Source organism: Tamandua tetradactyla, chromosome 26 (genome assembly GCF_023851605.1).
Source record: "Tamandua tetradactyla isolate mTamTet1 chromosome 26, mTamTet1.pri, whole genome shotgun sequence".
NCBI lineage: Eukaryota > Metazoa > Chordata > Mammalia > Pilosa > Myrmecophagidae > Tamandua > Tamandua tetradactyla.
Window position 1 is genome coordinate 7,283,684 of NC_135352.1, and position 19,367 is coordinate 7,303,050.

At 35.5% G+C, this 19,367-nt stretch overlaps 1 long non-coding RNA gene across 1 annotated transcript in view; it reads left to right on the forward strand.

Moving 5' to 3' along the window:
* LOC143669842 (uncharacterized) overlaps nt 1–15,987 on the forward strand; it is a 56,369-nt gene extending 40,382 nt beyond the window's left edge. The window contains exon 4 of the long non-coding RNA XR_013169090.1: nt 15,692–15,987. This is a non-coding gene — a long non-coding RNA (uncharacterized LOC143669842). The remainder of the gene's footprint in view (nt 1–15,691) is intronic.
* Nucleotides 15,988–19,367: the final 3,380 nt, after the last annotated feature.

A 19,367-nucleotide genomic window follows, 5' to 3' on the forward strand; every position in this document is an offset into this window, starting at 1 on the left:
GAGGAAGAACATTTCTGCTTCTGGCATCTAGACATGAACATTGTCATCTGTGTTTTCACAAGGAAAACTAGGCAAGAATGGGTTAGTACACACTTTTCCCCCAGGAAGCAGGGGCATGCCTTATGAACATGACAGCAACATCTTTCCATAAAGTGAAAAGTATTTTTTTGCTTGTATGTTTCCCTGCCATTCTATCAGTGGTTTGTGCCATTACTGATTACTGAAATGGAATTCTTTCAAAGCTGGGACTAAGGTAAATGATTTACACCACAGTTGAAAGAAAGATGGATGCTTAGTAAATAATTTACAGCTTTTAATGAGCCAGCATCACTTTCAGTTGAATTTAGTGTGTATTTGCTTAGTAGCCATGGGGTGCCTGGCATACTGCAAATGACATAGCACCTACCCTTACAATGCAAATGGTCAAATTTGGACAGAAATACAGCCAGATAATTTCAAATACTGACAAAATACACTTTAAGCATTGCGTGGGTTGAACACAGCTCCTGTTAACTATTGCAAAAAGTGTTGAAAAGCAAAGCAGATGCAAGTTAAAAAAAAAAAAAAGCAGTGCAATTGCCCTTTAACTTCCCCCAAACTATCACCAAAAATGATGTAACATATTTTTATTCACTGTTTTCTTGAAGGAACTTCTGCATCACCATCCTGAAAATTCCATTCAAATTTGTTTAAACCACATAATTTTAAATACCTGTAAAATTACCCAATCCAGTCTCTTCAGCCTGATGGTATAGGAAATAACCTATAAAATTAGAAACAATTTCTGTTTCTTTTTTTCCCTAGCAAGAACAAAAACCTGTTTTGATACTTGAATATTCAGTTGTAATTTGTGAATTGTGTACCCCTGTTGTAAAGAATATTTTTACTCCTTGTACAAAGACATATCAGATGCAATTAGAGGATATTATATTGTCATATACATCAGAGGAATAGCAGTGGTATTAAATCTTCCACATGGTGCTCAGACAGAATGGCATCCAAAAAAGAAATGGCATTCCTCAAGAACCCCTTTTCACCTTTCAACCCCAGGGAGCCTCTTTATGTCTGAGGAAAGAGATTTGCAAAAGTCAAATGCAGAATGGGCTATAAATTGTCATGAAGAGTGAAGGGGAAGGAAGGGATTTTCCTGATGTCTGCAGCCGCACCCTCCCAAGAACCAGAAGAATGTGCTGATTTTACAGGCTTTGTTGATCTTCCATCGACTGTGAGTGTGGGAAGGGAAGGTGTGATAGATGAGACAGCCCATTTAAGAGTGCAGGCATTGGTAGGCGATAGTGTTGAATGATGATGACTAGAAAACAGTTAACGCACCATCACTTGCACATCCTGATTACTGACACGACACCAACCAATGACTCTTGAAGTCTGGAGGTACTAGGATCCATGTTTTATCAGCAACTTGGAGCAGAATCTGTAGGGCCATCAAATGCCAATCTTTATTGTATTAATTTTCTATATTTCATATTCATTCAGATGAAAACATAATGAAACTTCAAAACAGTGTAATCATATCATGGTATGTGTAAGCCTAAATTCAAAGACAACCTTGCACTTTAGATAATGTTTTGTGTCATTCAATAAGACATGTTCTTTATGCTGCATTACACCAAAAAATAAAATAAAATAAAATAAAAAATAAAAAAAGCTGGAGAAAAATAGCAATGCCTATGAAACTTTTCAGATGGATGCCTCTCAAAATCCTCAAACACATTTTTCATACATAGAAAAGTTGTCTCCATAAATGGGAAAAGAAGCTGATCTGGAAGGAAGCGAACTAAGTTTTCCTAACTTTAAACTTACACATATCCCAAAATGTATTTTTCAGTTTATATGCCAGATTCTTGTAAATGTTATTTATTCATTTAATATCTTTTAATTGCCAGGTACTGTTTAAAGAAATAATGATAATGCTATAAACATTGCAGATAAGCTTACTTCCTTCATAGAATTTAGATTCTTTTTTGGGAAACAACAAATGAACAAGAAAAAAAACAAATGAATATAGACAAATATGGATTGTGATACAGATTATAAAGGAAATAGAGTATAACAGGCATTTATTGGGCATCTATCATATGCAAAACTATGCACTATGTGCGTTCAGAACATAAAGAACAATAATAAAGTATAACTCTTGACTTCAATGAGCTTACTATATTTGTAGGAAAAACAAATCTTTAATCCCTTTTTTGCTTCTGGTGTTTTTATTGAGGGTATTCTGCAAAGCTCGGGTCCTTTGTCACCAAGTTAAACACACACACACACACACACACACATGCACACACACATACACACACACAGTGGCCCAGGAGTCAGAGAAGCTGAGGGAACATGCATGGGAAGGTAGAGTAATTTTAGGCCCAGCTGCTGCTTCATATCAACAAGGTGAGTCAGCAGATCAGCAAATTGCATAAGCTACCAAAAGACTGCTGCTACCCTTCAACCTTCTAAATCTCTCATTCCCCTCATTTCTACCCAACAGGAAACATACAATAAATGTAATTCTGGAAAGTGTAACTCAGTGTAGCCAAGTTGACACATCACAAAGCCATCCGAGGCACTAGGAGAGTATTATCAAGATTAAGACCTTTTTTCCTTCCTTTGCAAAACTGACCATTTTCAGATTAAATGGTTGGTTTAAAGGTAAAGATATATACTTGTCACTGAGAAATTATGATTTAAGGGATGATTTTGATTACTGAATCATTATATAGATACTCCTTTTTGCTTTCTGGTATATTGGAGTAGACAGCAGGTGTATTAGTTAGGGTTCTCTAGAGAAACAGAATCAACAGGGAACACTCGCAAATATAAAATTTATAAAAGTGTCTCATGTGACCGCAGGAATGTAGAGTCCAAAATCTGCAGGGCGGGTTGTGAAGCCGATAATTCCAATGGAGGGTCTGGACGAACTCCACAGGAGAAGTTCGCCAGCCGAAACAGGAAGAGCCTGTCTTAAAGGCTTTCAGTGATCAGATTAAGCATCACTCATTGCAGAAGACACTCCCCTTTGGCTGATTACAAATGGAATCAGCTGTGGATGTAGCTGACATGATCATGATTTAATTCTATGAAATGTCCTCATCACAATAGACAGGCCAGCGTTTGCCCAACCAGACAAGCAGGTACCACCACTTGGCCAAGTTGATGCATGAACCTAACCATGACAGAGGGAAATACCTGAAATCTCTAAATTGAAATCCAGCTGCGTGGATCTCTGATAAAGATTGTATAACCTTTATCTTATGTCCCTGTGATTGTAAAAACCTTGTGACTACCTTTATTTGCACCCACTTATCCAGTTTTTCAACTTTAGAGTCTAGTAATCCCTCAAGACAGCCCATAATGTTTGCTAATCAGGAGTCCTGGGTCCACCCAGAACTAACCCATCCCAAATCCAAAGTTATCTTGATAACCAAGACTGGATCTAACCAAAATGGGCCTGCCTGACATGTATAGTAGCTTAGACGCTAACCTACAAGTACCTATACCTCATTATGATATTAAAAATCATACCCATCATTATATGAAGCTTACCATTTTCTTACCTGTGTTCTGAGACTAAGCATGTAATCTGTCTGTGCATGCTCAATAAAAGATCACTACTAATTAAATCAGCTGGGACCACTGTGCTCATTATCCTAAAATCTGCCAATCTGTTAAATTTTATAAAACTATCAGAATTACTGCAGTTTGAGGAGAGTGATTTTGGGCCAATAGTCCATCTGATCTCCTGCTGCATACCTAGTAATAAACTTTTTCTTCCTTTGACACCCCAGTGTCTCAGAATTGGTCGTTTGAGCACATTGGGCAAAAGAATCCACCACCTTTGTCCAGTAACAATGTGGCAACCCTGAGGCTCTGGAGCTCCAGCAGAGCAGGTAAGCCAGCTAACTGAGCCTTTTGCAGATGCTGGACTGAATTTACTCTAGAAGCTTGGCAATAAGGGTTTCTCTGTTCTACCCACAATTCGGAGACTTTTAGTGCCTTAAGAAGCTTCAAAGAGATAAACAATTTCCAGTTCCATGTCTGACATTTGGCTGGGCAAGTGGGTCCTCAGGGTAAAAGTGGATCATGGATTAAATATGGCAGTTCAAGTCCCTTTGGACCTGACTTTAAGACCCAGTCCTGCTTTCAGAATGATCCCAGTTGTTCTGACCTCTACAACTTTCTGTGTTCTGGGTGTCATACTGTATGGGATTTGAAGCCCTGACTTTAATTTGTCTGTTGAGTATTGTGGTAGTTAGATTCAGGTGTCAACTTGGCCAGGTGAAGGTGCCTAGTTCTATTGCTGTGGGCGTGAGCTAATGGTACGTGAACCTCATCTGTTGCTCATTACATCTGCAGTCAACTAGGAGGAGTGCCTGCTGCAATGAATGATGTTTGATTTAATTGGCTGGTGCTTAAATGAGAGAGCACAATGTAGCACAGCCAGAGCAGCTCAGCATACCTCATCTCAGCACTCGAAGCTCAGCCCAGGACTTTGAAGATGCAGAAAGGATTCACCCCAGGGAAAGTTGTTGGAACCAAGAGGCCTGGAGAGAAGTCCACTAGAGATCACCCTGTACCTTCCCACGTAACAAAGAACCACAGTTGAAAGTTAGCTGCCTTTCCTCTGAAGAACTCTATGTTATCTAAATAAATCCCCTTTTATTAAAAACCAATCCATTTCTGGTGTGTTGCATTATGGCAGCTAGCAAACTAGAACAAGTATACTAGGAAAAATGAGTAATCCAACAATTAATTGGTATTTAATGAAATTAAGTAAGACTGTTTAAGTGCTAGCAGAATGTTACCTAAGTAAAGTAAGAGTTTAATGCTTGTTTAATTGTTAATCAGTGTATTAAACATTTAATACCTGTTTTTTTTAAATATTTGTATAACAAATCTTCACAAACATATAGTCACAAACATGGTATACAACCAATGGCTCACAGTATCATCACATAGTTGTATATACCATGATCATCTTTAGAAAATTTGCATCACTCCAGAAAAATACATACAAGGAAAAAAGAAAAAACTTATACATCCCATACCTCTTACCCTTCGCTCTCATTGATCAATAGTATTTCAATTTATTTTACTCTTATCATATTATCCCCCATATTATTTTTCAATCCATATATTTTACTCATCTGTCCAAACCATGGATAAAAGGAGCATCAAATACTAAGTTCTAACAAACAGAGTCACACTGTAAAAGTTATATCATTATACAATCGTCCTCAAGAATCAAAGCTACTGGAACATAGCTCCACAGTTTCAGGTACTTACCTCTAGCCAATCCAATACACCATAAACTGAAAAAATATATCTGTATAATGCATAATAATAACCTCCAGGATAACCTTTCAACTCTGTTTGAAATCTCTGTCACTGAAATTTTATTTAGTCTCATTTCTCTCTTCCCTCTTTTGGTCAGGAACGCTTTCTCCATCCCATGATGCCGGGTCCTGGTGAATTCCAGGAGTTCTGTCACACATTGCCAGGAAAATTTACACCCCTGGGAGTCATGCCCCACATAGTGGGGAGGGCCATGAGTTCATCTGTCAAGATGTCTTAAAGAGAGAGGCCACATCTGAGCAAAAAAAGAGGTTCTCTGAGGGTGACACTTGGGTCTAATTTTAAGTAGGCTTAGCCTATCCTTTGTGGGAATGTTTGATAGGAGTGAAACCTAAGATCGAGGGCTTGGCCTGTTGATGTGGTTGTCCCCACTGCCTTTCAGAATATCAGAAATTCTCCAAATGGGTAAGTTGAATATTTCTTCCTTTCTCCCCAGGTCCCCATGGGGACTTTGCAAATGCTTCTTTAATCAATGCCCAAATTACTCTGACATATATCAGGACATCACACTAAGGTTGACAAGCCAACAAAACCTTGCACCCTATTTAATATCCCATGTACTTGTGGTGTTCAACTAAACTGACCACATTTTGGTAATGTGCTGCCCAAAATATAAACTTTGTTCGAAATGAACATCTTTTCCTTGGGTCTCACACAGAAGTTGATGTTTTAAAATATGGCTGATATCATCCTTTACCCTGTATTCTGATCTACCCCAGTCCTATTCAGATCAGCATCATTCATGTCTTTAGTTGAGGTATTATCTCTTTTTCAAGTTTTTAAGCTGTTCCTGTATGGGGTACTGCTTACTTTCATTAGTTTCAGAGTGCTAACTCTGAGACTCAGGTGGCACATAAATACCCAAAGTTTCTGGGAATAACCAGGTTATATGCAAACAGCTCAGTATCTCAGAATTCAGAAATAACAGTTACAACCCCTGAATATATGTGACTGCTGTAAGAGCTTACAATCTAAGACTTTGTACAGAAGGTACCAACCTGGTAACCCATGCTCTCAACTTCATTTAACCAAGTTTTTATGTTATGATTAGTCCCTATGAGTGAGGCATGACAACATTAGACTTTTTTCTGACATTTCATTCAATATATAGTCCTTATTCACCTAGTTGCGTGCCTTACTACTTCAATCCTTCTTATGGCCTCAGTAGTACATTGTATGTATACACCATAGTTCCCTTCTTCCATTCCTCAATTGTTATACCCTTAGGCCACTTCCATCTGTTGTGAATCTGAACACTGCCACCATAAACACCAGTGTGCAAATGTCCATTCATGTCCCCACACTCAGTTCCTCCAGGTGTATACTGAACAACTGGGTGGCAGAATCATAACAACCCCACCTCTAGCCTCCTGTGGAACCAACATACTACCCTCCAAGGAGCTTCACCTCTCATTTTCCCTACCAATGGTGAATGGGTACATATTTCTCTGCCCTTCCTCTACCACTTATTTCTCAGTTCACTTTTTAATAGTTTTATTAGCACATCATACAATCCAACCTCAGTAAACAGATAACACCTTTGCCAACATAATTTATATGAATACATTTCCTTTTTTTCCACAAATAATCCATACCCCTACCCCATGACCCTGACCTGTTGAAATTTAATTTTGACATAATGACTATATTACATTAAGGGAAGAATATTACAGTGTTACTATTGACTATAGACCCTAAATGGCATTGATTGTACTTTTTCCCGCATGCCATCCCATTTTCAGCACCTTGCAAAGTTGACCTTCATTTGTTCTCTCTCATGCAAAAATATTTTTTTTTGTTTACACATGTGATCACTATCATTGTTCACTCTAGGCCTTCCTAGAGTCTTTATCCTCTATCTTTCCTTCTGGTTCCATCTTTACCCCCAGCCCTTTTCCCGCTATCATTCTCACATTCAGCTTCATTCAGTATACCTATATTATTGTGCTACAATCAAGTAGTATTGTGTTATTCACCTCTGAATTTTTACAATCAGTCCTGTTGCACAACTATATTCCTTCAACACCAAATGTCCAATGTCTACTCTACTTCTATCTCCTGATAACCTGTGTCCTTAACTTCAACTCTCAAATTTCACTCATTAATTTTAGTTCATATTAAGGAGACCATATAGCATTTGTCCTTTTGTTTGTGGCTAATTTCATTCAGCGTAATATCCTTAAGGTTCATGTACATTGTTACATGCTTCATGGCTCTATTCTGTCTTATATCTGCATAATATTCCATCACATGTATATACCACAGCTTCTTTAGTTAATCATTCATTGCTATAAACATCAGTGTCCAAATGTCTGGTTGTGTCCTTGCCTTCAGTTCCTCTGACTATATACCCAGTAATGGGATTGCTGGATCATATGGCAATTCTATACTTAGCTTCCTGAGGAACCCCCAAATTCCCATGCAGAATGGTTGCACCTTTTTACATTCCCATCACAGTAGATAAGTGTACCTCTTTATCCACATGCTCTCCAGCATTTGCCATTTTCAGTTTTTTTTAATGTGTGTTTTTTTTCTTTTTTACTAGTGGCCATTCTAGTGATTGTGAGATGATAATCTCATTGTGGTTTTGATTTGCATCTTCCTAATAGCCAGTGAAGATGAGCATCTGTTCATGTGCCTTTTAGCCATTTGTATTTCTTCTTCTGAGAAGTGTCTGTTAATGTCTTTTGACAATTTTTTAATTGAGTTGTTTGTCTTTTTGTTGTTGAATTGAAGAATCTCTTTATATATTGTGGACACTAAACTCTTATCTGATATGTGGTTTCCAAATATTGTCTCCCATTATATAGGCTGCCTTTTCACTTTCCTGACAAAGTTCTTTGATGCATAAAAGTGTTAAATTTTGAGGAAATCCCATTTATCTATTTCTTTTTTCCGTGTTCCTGCTTTGGGTGTAAGGTCTAGGAAACCACCTCCTATTACAAGATTTATAAGCTACTTCCCTACATTTTCTTCTAAAAATTTTATGGTCTTAGCTCTAATGTTTAGATTTTTGATCAATTTTAAGTTAATTTTTGTATAGGGCGTGAGATATGGATCCTCTATCTTTTTTTTTTTTTTTGCATATGGATATCCAGTTCTCCAAATACCATTTATTGATGAAGGTGCTCTGTCCCAGATGGGTTGATATCTTATCATATATCAATTGTCCATAGAAGAGAGGGTGTATTTCTGAACACTCAATTATATTTCTTGGTCAGTATATCTATCTATCTTTATGCCAGTACCATACTGTTTTGACCCCTTATCTTCATGATATGCTTCAAAGTCAGGTAATGTGAGAGCTCCCAACTCATTTTTCTTTCTCAGAATATTTTTCACCATTTGGGGCACCTTACCCTTCCAAATAAATTTGGTTATTGACTTTTCCATTTCTGCAAATCAAATTTTTAGGATTTTGTTGGTATTACCTTGAATCTACAAATCAACTTGGGCAGAACTGACATCTTAACTATATTTAGTTTTCCATTCCATGAACATGGTATTCCCTTCCATTCATTTATGTCTTCCCTGATTCTTTTAACAATTTTTTGTCATTTTTTACATATAGGTTTTTGCATCCTTAGCTAAATTTATTCTTCAATATTTTATTCTTTTCATTGCTATTGTAAATGGTATGTTTTTCTTGATTTCCTCCTCAGATTATTCATTTCTAGTGTATAGGAAGGCTTTTGATTTTTGGGTATGGATCTTGCACCCTGCCACTTTGCTGTACTTATTTATTAGCTTTACTAGCTTTGCTGTAGTTTTTGGGGGGATTTTTGGCATAAAGTATCATGCCATCTACAAACAGTGAGAGTTTTACTTATTCCTTTCCAATTTGGATGGCTTTTATTTCTTTTTCTTATTTAATTGCTCTGGTTAGAACTTCCAGCGCAATGTTGAATAACAGTAGTGACAGTGGGCGTTCTTGTCTTGTTCCTAATCTTCCAGAGAAAGCTTTCAGTCTTTCCCCATTGAGGATGATGTTAGCTGTGGGTTTTTCATATATTCCCTGTAGCATGTTGAGAAAGTTCCCTTCTTTTACTATTTTTTGAAATTTTCATCATGAAAGGTTATTGAATTTTTCAATTGCCTTTTCTGCAACAATTGAGATGATCATGTGGTTTCTCCACTTTGATTTGTTGATGTATATTACATTAGTTGATTTTCTTATACCAAACTAGTCTTGCATACCAGGAATGAATCCCACTTGATTACGGTGTATAATTATTTTAATGTGCTGCTGGATTCGATTTGCAAGTATTTTGTTGAGGATTTTTGCTTCTATATTCATTAAAGGGCTTGGTCTGTAATTTCCTTTTCTTCTAGTAGCTTTATTTGGCTTTGGTATTATAGTGATATTGACTTCATAAAATAAGTTAGGTAGCTTTCCCTGCTCTTCAACTTTTTGAAAAGTTTGAGCAAGATTGGTACTAATTCTTTCTTGAATGCTTGGTAGAATTCACATGTGAACCCATCTGCTACTGTACCTTCATTTTTGGGAGCTTCTTGATGTCTGATTTAAACTCTTACTTGTGATTGGTTTGGTGAGAACATCTATTTTTTTCAAGTCAATGTTGATTCATGCCTTCTTTTCTAAGAGGTTGTCCATTTCATCTATGTTGTATAGTTTATTAGTATGTAGCTGCTTATAGTAACCTCTCATTACCTCCTATTTCTCCAGCATTAGTGATTATGTCTACTCATCCATTTCTGATTTTACTTACTTGCATCTTCTCTGTTTTTTTTTTTTTCCAACCTAGCTAAGGGTCCATCAATTTTATTGTTTTTCTCAAAGAACAAACTTCTGGTTTCGTTGAGTTTCTTGATTGCTTTCATGTTCTCAATTTCATTTATTTCTGCTCTAATATTCATTATTCATTTCCTTTTGTTTGTTGTGGGGTTAGTTTCCTGTTCTTTCTCTAGTTATTTCAAGGAAACAGTTAATTCCTCAATTCTTTCACTTTCTTCTTTTTAAATATAGGCATTTAAGGCAATACATTTCCCTCTCAGCACTGACTTTGCTGCATTCCACAAATTTTAATATGTTATGTTTCCATTTTCATTTGCCTCTAGATATTTGCTGATTTCCCTTGTAATTTCTTCTGTGACCCACTGACTGTTTAAGAATGTGTTGTTTGGCCTCCATTTATTTGTGAATTTTCTGGCCCTCTGCCTGTTATTGATTTCCAACTTCTTTCCATTATGATCCAAGAAAGTATTTTGTATGATTTCAAACTTTTTGCATTTATTGAGACTTGCTTTATGACCCAACATGTGGTCTATCCTTGAGAATGATCCATGAGCACTTGAAAAAAAGGTGTATCCTGCTGTTGTGAGGTATAATGCTCTATAAATATCTGTTAAGTCTAGTTTATTTATTGTATTATTCAAATTATGTTTCTTTATTGATCCTCTGTCTAGATGTTCTGTCCATTGATGAGAGTAGGAAATTTAAGTGTCCAACTATTATGGTAGATGTGTCTATTTCTCTTTTCAGTGTTTGCCTCATGTGTTTTGGAGCACTCTGGCTCAGTGCATAAATATTTATGATTGTTATGTCTTCTTTTGAATTGTTCCTTTTATTATTACATAGTGTCCTTCTTTGTATCTCTTAATTGTTTTATATTTGAAGTCTAATTTGTTGGATATTAGTATAGCTACTCCTGCTCTTTTCAGATTGTGGTTTGCATGAAAGATCTTTTCCCAACCTTTCACTTTCAGCCTGTGTTTATCCTTGGGTCTAAGATGTGTCTCTTGTAGACAGCCGATAGATGGATCCTGTTTTTTAATCAATTCTACCAGTCTATGTCTTTTGGGGAGTTTAATCCATTAACATTTAGTGCTATTACTGTAAGGGCAGTACTTTCTTCTACCATTTGCCTTTTGAATTTTATATGTCTCCTCTATTTTTTCTTCTTTTTACCTTTACTGATAGTCTTCATTTCTGCACTGGGTGTAGACCTAGCAGGTTGTCAGATGTTCCTATGAAGCTACATAGTGTATATTTTGTTAATGTAATCTGGTCTCAAAATTATTTAAAGTGATAACACTACCATTACAGCTAAATTAAAGATATTACAGTTACAATTGTTCTGCAAAAAGTAAAAATGGAATGAGATAATAAATTCAATCCTTTATTTGTCCCTCTTGAAAAGTATTTCTGTGTCTTGTGTGAATTTCTATTTGTGTCTGTCTGCGTGTTCAATGTAGATTCTCATACCTCTGGATGATAATAACAAATTAACAAATATTCTTCAAAGAAGAGGCTTCATTAGAAATGCTTAAGAGATAAATAGGCAGTTTTATATAAATTTTATATAAATTGTAGTTCTGAAGTTAAAAGAGCAAAAAAAGAAGGAAAAGCTCTCTGAAGAGCAAGACTCAAAATCTTAGTTTTTTTAAATTATTATAAACACACCTGGACACTAGAGAGAAACTGTCCCTGGAATATCCCTAAGGCAGCAGAAAACTGCCAAAGGGATATATCTGGAAAAAACAAAGACCATTTCCAGTTGTCCCAGTCACAGCTTTTAGTGAAAATAGGTCTGACAATTGAAAATAGTTAAGAGAAGGGCATAGGAACTCTCAAAACCTACCAAGTCCTCACTTACAACTTTCAACCAAGCCAGGTTTCATTATTTCTGTGCAACCTGTCCCTCCCCAAAGGTCTAAACACCTAAAGCAGTTATGAAGAGAGCACTAGGTACAGAAAGATGGGGGAGGTGTGTTTTAGAATTCTTCCTTTACTGGGCTTGGAGGTTAGAAATGGTAAGCAAAAAATGCTATAGAATAAACTATGTTTGTTAATATTATTTTTTCCAATAATACCTCTGCAATGGTGACTACAGCATCATTATTAAAATATAAATAGCCTTGGGATAGGATAACTGAATAAAATCTAATCAGCAAATTTCAGTAAGTAAATGAAGGGTCTTTGAGAGATATGGAGAAGTTTTCCTGGATTTAGGCTTGGGGCAAAATAAACAATTGCAGTATATTTTTAAGAGCTTAATAGTCAGTATACTTTTAAAATTGTTTGTAATTTTAAGATATTATGAAAACAAACAGATTATTTTTAACCTCTGATAAAAGGAGTTTTATGATAAAATTTTGATTTGAACAAATGTGATTTTATCCTGCTTGGGTATGTTCTTTCTAAATTTATTCAAGCTTAATAATAACATAAACTAGTATTATAAGTATAGTCCCAATATTACTTTTAAAAATAGCCAAACTAGCCAAGTTAGGTTACATGAACTGAGCAATGTATCTGGTACATAATGACATATAAAATATAATAAAATAAGAATATGCTGATGCTTCACATATATACTATTTAAGGAATCAGTTAAGTTTAGTAAGTAATATAAATGGCTTTTTTTATAACTTTGATTATCAGGATTTCCAGAAATCTAGCTTTTAGTCTCTTGGCCATTTGTTACCTCAGTATGTTGAAGAATTTGATTTTGTAGTGGCTTTCTTAATGTCAGAGAATATATTTTTGTTAGTAGATGCTGTCATAAATAGAGAAAACCTAATTCTTAGTTTCAAACAGTTTATATTCTAATTAAAATATACAGGTACTAGCATAGTGTAGGACAGTAGTAATAAAGGAATATAAATGCTGGAAAAATTTAAAAAGCTGATAGATAAAGATATCCTGAGAATACCTCATAGAAGAGACGACACTGGTAAGACTTTTAAATAAGAAAGTGGCATTTAAATAATTAGACTTTGAACTAGTTTTTATAGAAGTCAGAATTTAATTTTGTAAACTAACATGTTTCTGGTATTATTTAGCACTTGGGAATAATGCTGTGAAAAATTTTTTTTTTTTTTTTTCCTGCATATAAATTTCTTAAATATTGAAAAGCTGATTATATTTCAAACTTGGGGCTTTTCTGACCTTTGAAGGTAGTGCTAAATTGGACTGAGATATTTTAGACATATTATAAAATAATTTTTGTGTTGTAAGTTTAAAGTATACAAATCCCTGACTGTGTTCCAAACCCAAGCTTTTTTTTTTCTCCCTTCTTCCATTATTTTTTAGTATCTCTGTCTTTCCTCCCCTTCACAAATACTGTTATTGAAAGGTAGTACACGTGTTCAAAATGCTTTGTGAGTTTATTAGCCAATTTATAACTGATTATGTGCAGTCTAGATAAATAAAAACTATAGATGAAATGCATATAGAAAATAGTTGAATGTTTGAGGTAGTGAATTTTGTTTATTATAGTCATGATTGCCTACAAGCTCTGAATGGATACAGGAAGTAGTAGAAAGTTGGAGGAAGTGAACTTTGTTGTTGTCATTATTGACTATAAGCCCTGAATGAATATAAGGAGTTTTAAATAAAGAAGTTCATTACAGTGAATTCTCTCTGTCATAGTCAGTACTGACCAAAATTTAATATCTATCATATATTTCAAAAAATTGTAAGCCTTTGTGTCAAACTGGCTATTCATACAAAACCGAAGTTTAGTTTTTTACCCCCTGTTAATAGCATGGATTGTTAATTTGCTTTTAATGTAAAGTTTTGCCTAATCATCCAAGTACTTTGCCTACATAGCAAAGAGTTTACATCAGAATAATATCCTTGTTAATGTTTATGTTGACCTTCACATCCTTTATTTCTGAAGACAAGTCCTATCACTGTTACAAATAATTTATTTTACCCTATAAAAGTAAGGTGCTAAAAAGTAATGTTTGGGAAGTATTGCAGTGGTTTGGTTAAATGTGATTTTCTGTCCTATTGCTGGTTAAATTTGTACAGGTAAAATATAATTCATAAATTTAGAGATTGTATAAAATTCCCCCAAATTTGACAATGTTCTCATTGTTCATGTTATATCCTGATACTAATCTGAATGATGTTACGCAATGGTGTGGTATGGTTTGTAATGATTTTGGTTATTCTTTGAAAAAGCTACAAATCACAGAAACAGTTAAATTTACTTGTCACTTGCACTGCTTTGCTTTAACACTTCTCTTAAAGTATATGTGGTCAGTTATAGGTCAGAAGTCCATCGGTAGCAAGGAAAGACTTTAAAAGAGAGGCAGGAAATATATATAAAATATATTTTATTTCTTATTTAACATAACTCTGGTAAAAAATGTATAAAGTGAGATGGAACAAAACATCTGCTATGCTTTGTTAATATAAAACAACTATCAAATGCTTTTAAATCTGAAAGTAGCTTCATTTAAAAATGCTTATAAAAATTAAAATTTAGAATATAAGCTTTAACTGTTATCTTTAAATTCTGAAACACGTTATGCTTTTCATATTACTTAGTAGTTCCCTAGATCTTTGAGTATCTGTGTAACACCTGAGACTCAGATTTAGTTCTCCAGCTCTGAAAATCAGCATACCTCCATACAGTAACTGTTAAAAAAAAACTGAAAAAAGATCAAACCCTGATTAAAGATGCAATTGAAACTGTTCTGGTTAAAACTAAGTTAAATCAATATACAAGGTAAAAAATAAGATTGTCTGGATTTTAAAGCTTTAACTTTTGTGTGAGGCAAAAATAAAAATATTTTTTGCCCCAAATTTAAATTTTTTGTAGCACACTAATTTAATCTGTCTTGTCAGTTTATTTGTACAACATAATTCAATTTAATTTAATATGGAACCTAGAGTAAGGAATAAAACTTTAATATTCTATACAAGTTAATGTTATACTATGATGCATTTCAGAGTATTTTGGTCAAAAAATGAAAAAGTGTTTACGAAGTCCCTTGAGGGACTAGGAAAAATAGAACTATTAAACTTCCCAACCTGGGGAATTCCTGACATTTTCTTAAGTAAGAGGGACTCCCAATTTAATAAGCCAAAGCCTCAACCTTGAGTCTTGCCTTGATGAAACTTATTTCTGTAATAACAAACTGAACCTACTTATAATTAATGCCAAGAGTCCTCTCCAGAGAACCTCTGTTGTTACTCGCATGTGGTCATTCTATATGCCAAATTCTGACCTTCTACCCTACATGGGACATGATTTCTAGGGATGTAAGCCTGGCTCAGGCATCATGGGATATAATGGAGGTGGCAACATGAGACATAACTCACAGGCATGAGCCTGGCCCCAGCATCAGGGAACAGTTGACCATAAGGAGGAAAGGAAACAGAATTTCAAAGGCTAAGAGATTTCAAATTGAGTTGAGTGAGTTGAAAAGTCATTCTGGAGGTTACTCATGCAAGTTTTAGTTAGATATTGCAAATTGTCATAGGGGAAACCCCAGCCAACAGTATTCCTGAAAACCCTTAAACATACCCAGGGCTCTATAAAATTTTACTCATTAATTTGTTTTTCAGAGACTTAAAACCTCCAGATTGTTCTGATGCAAGATGAGTTCTGAAGCCCAGATTTGGACTCTCCGAAGACAACAACCAGGTTCATCAGTATCATCCCTTTGCCCATTAATGACAATGCCCATTTTCATTCTCAAAGCAGTTAGAAGAGTCATTTCTCAGATATACCTCAAGACCGAGAGATAATTATCAAATGAGAGGAAGGAATTATAACTGAGAAATTAGGATTTAAGGTATGATTTTGATTACTGAATTATTATATAGATATTCCTTTGTACTTTCTAGTGTATTGGAGTAGACAGAGGGAAATACCTGAAATCTCTAAGTAATTCAGCTTCCTTGATCTGTGATGATTGTATAACCTTTATCTTGTGTCCCTGTGATTGTAAAAGCCTTGTGACTAACCTTCATTTGTACTCATTTATCTGGTTTTTCAACTTTAGAATCTAGTAATCACTAAAGACAGCCCATAATGTTTATTAATGAAGAGCCTTTGGTCAGCCCAGAGCTAACTGCCCCCAAATTCAAAGTTATCTTGATACCTGAGACTGCACCTAACCAAAATGTGCCAGCCTGACATCCGTAGTAGCTTAGACTTTAACCTACAAGTCACCTACACCTATAATAATATAAATACTATCAAATATAATATAATATAATATAATATAATATAATATAATATAATATAATATAATATAATATAATATAATATAATATATTATGATACTAAAAATAATGTCCATCATCATATTAAGGCCATCCTTTTCTTACCTATGTTCTATAACTAAGCATGTAGTCAATCTATGCATGCTCAATAATTAGATCACCACCAATTACATTAACTGGGGCTGCTGTGCTCATTATCCTAAAACCTAACCATCGTTTAATTCTATGAAACTATCAGAATTACTGCTGTTAGGGGAGAGAGATTTGGGGCCAACATACCATCCGATCTCCTGCTACATTCTAGTAATAAACTTTTTTCTGTTTAACACCGCTGTGTCTCAGGAATTGATCATTTGACCACATTGGGCAAAGGAAGCCATTGTCTTTGTCTGGTAAAATACTGTTGCTATGGGAGCCTAGAGGGACTTTTCTCCCAGACTGGTGGTTCAGAAAAATATTTCTAGAATATGTTTAGTTTTAAATAATGTGTCTGAATTAAGTAGACAAAATAATGACAGGAGTTGAGTTGCAGACAAAGCATCAAAGTGAAGACACAGAGGGTATAGAAATCAGCTTTCATTAGATTATGCTGTAACAAATAATTCTAGAATCTTAACAAAGGGTTTTTTTCTTGTTTCAAGGAATTTTCTTTTGTTTTTGCTTTTGCTCACATTAATGTCCATTGCAGTTGGCTGCTTCTCTCCTTTGCATCTTCTTCAATCCAAGACCTAGTCTGAAAATACAGGCCTCAGCCAAGACATATCTGATTCAATGAAGTGGGGTGAAGTCGGAGCCTGGGGCAGGGAGCACTAAGTGCACATATTCTCCCACTCTCGAAGGGAGACAACTCAAAAGTCTTATCCAGGCTCAAAATCTAGTATCTCTTGGTTGTCTCTATTTTAAATCTGGATCAGAACTGGATCCTCTTGATCCAGTTACCTGTGACCTAAGAAGATAAACTATCTTTCTCCACATATCTAGTATACAATAGTGTAACAGGGATAATATAGCTAAAATAAATCCTCCCATTCTAAAAGGAAGGATAGGAGATACTCATCAGTCACTGGTTGTTCTAGTTTGCTAGCTTCCAGAAAGCAACACACCAGAGATGGATTGGCTTTTAAGAAAAGGGGATTTATTTCATTAGTTCTTCAGAGGAAAGGCAGCTAACTTTCAACTGATTCTTTCTTATGTGGAAAGGCACAGGGTGATCTCTGCTGGCCTTCTCTCCAGGCCTCTGGGTTCCAACAACTTTCCCCAGGTGATTCCTTTCTCATCTCCAAAGGCCTGGGCTGAGCCGTGAGTGCTGAGATGAGGTATGCTGAACTGTTTCGACTATGCCACATTGTGCTCTCTCATTTAAGCACCAGCCAATTAAATAAAACATCATTCATTACAGCAGGCATGCCTCCTAGCTGACTGGAGATGTAATGAGCAACAGATGAAGTTCACGTACCATTGGCTTATGTCTGCAGCAACAGAACTAGGCACCTTCACCTGACCAAGTTGACAACTGAATCTAACTACCACGCTGGTCAATAACAATCTGGCAACTCACTGGGCAGATGTTAAAAGTGGTCCCTAACCTGGGGATTTGGAATGTTTCTTGATAGATTCCCCCATTCTGTAGCCTAGAAGTAGTTCACAAGTCCAGAAAATTCTTATGGCCTTTGGCACGTCTCTTTGGAAGGCCCTTTCCTCCATTTTATCATCATTGGCCACAGCAGAAGATGATACTGGCAGATGTGCATTCATAGAGGCTCAATAGCACTTTAAGTCTGCTTCCTGTCTGTGAAATCTCTGGGGTCCAAAATCAATTGGGTTCTCCATATCATTTAAGAAAATTTAACAAAAAGGTTGGTGGCCTTTTGAGGGGCTGTGCCATCAGGTCAAATTTTCATTGAATTTTAGTTTTCATAGACCTTCTAAATTTTGTATTTTATTAGTTGGAAATGATAATCAGTTGACTCTTCAAACTCAGCAAGTCCCAGAATTAATGTTCTACATTCCTTTCAATTTTGTGACAATCAACTGGTTCTTTTCTGAGCTCATCTTTTTCTTATGTTACCTTGTCAAATTCAACTAATAGCAACCATGGTATCATCACTTATTTTTGCTCCTTTATTTACTGAAAGCCATGGTGTATCAAGTTACATTATCTACTTTTATAGTTATCACCCAGATGGCGATTTTACCAAACAGAGATTGGAAGATAAGTGGCTAAACATATTTCCTTAGTTTCATAAACTACCCCCACTACCTAGCTCAGAAGTCAAAGCCACATATCCTAAGTTATTTTTTGGAAGCATCAACATTTGTATTAGTCAGTTTTCATTAGATTGTGCTACCATAACAATTGTAAGCCAAATTTTAGTGGCTTAAAACAGCATAAATTTATTTCTCCCATTAATTGTGAGAGAAGGGCAACACATATTTTGAACATAAACTGCAGTCTCCTACCAAAATGAAGCTAAAGAGTAGGGTCTAGTAGTGGGATAACAGGGCAGGATTGGCAGAGATAATACTAATGAATTAGAGAGTCATGTATTTAGGAGGCCCTAATTACCATGCTAAAATCATATTCTTTTGTTTTAGAAGCAAAAGTTCATTGTTGAAAGTTTTTATTAGTGACATACTGTGAATATTCAGTTTATATGCAGAATTATAGGAACACTAAACACAGGGAGACCAGTTAGGAGGTTATTTCCATACATTCAGTAAGGGCATTGAGCTGCAACTCTGGTAGTAGGAGAAGATGAAGGAATTTTGTGTTACCGTTGATAGATAAAACATCCATAGGCAGAAGCAAAGTATAAAAATGGGAAGAAGTTTTAACATGTTGAAGAGAAAGAGGGTAATTAGTGGTCTTAAGGGACATGGCAGGCAGGCAAGCAGGGCAGTTAAGGATAACATTTTATAGATGGTGGAAGGAGCAGGCTGTTTTTTCCTGAAGGCTTCAACTTTCTGCATGAAATCTGTTTGCTTAGATTAAAGAGTATGGCAGTTGAACAGG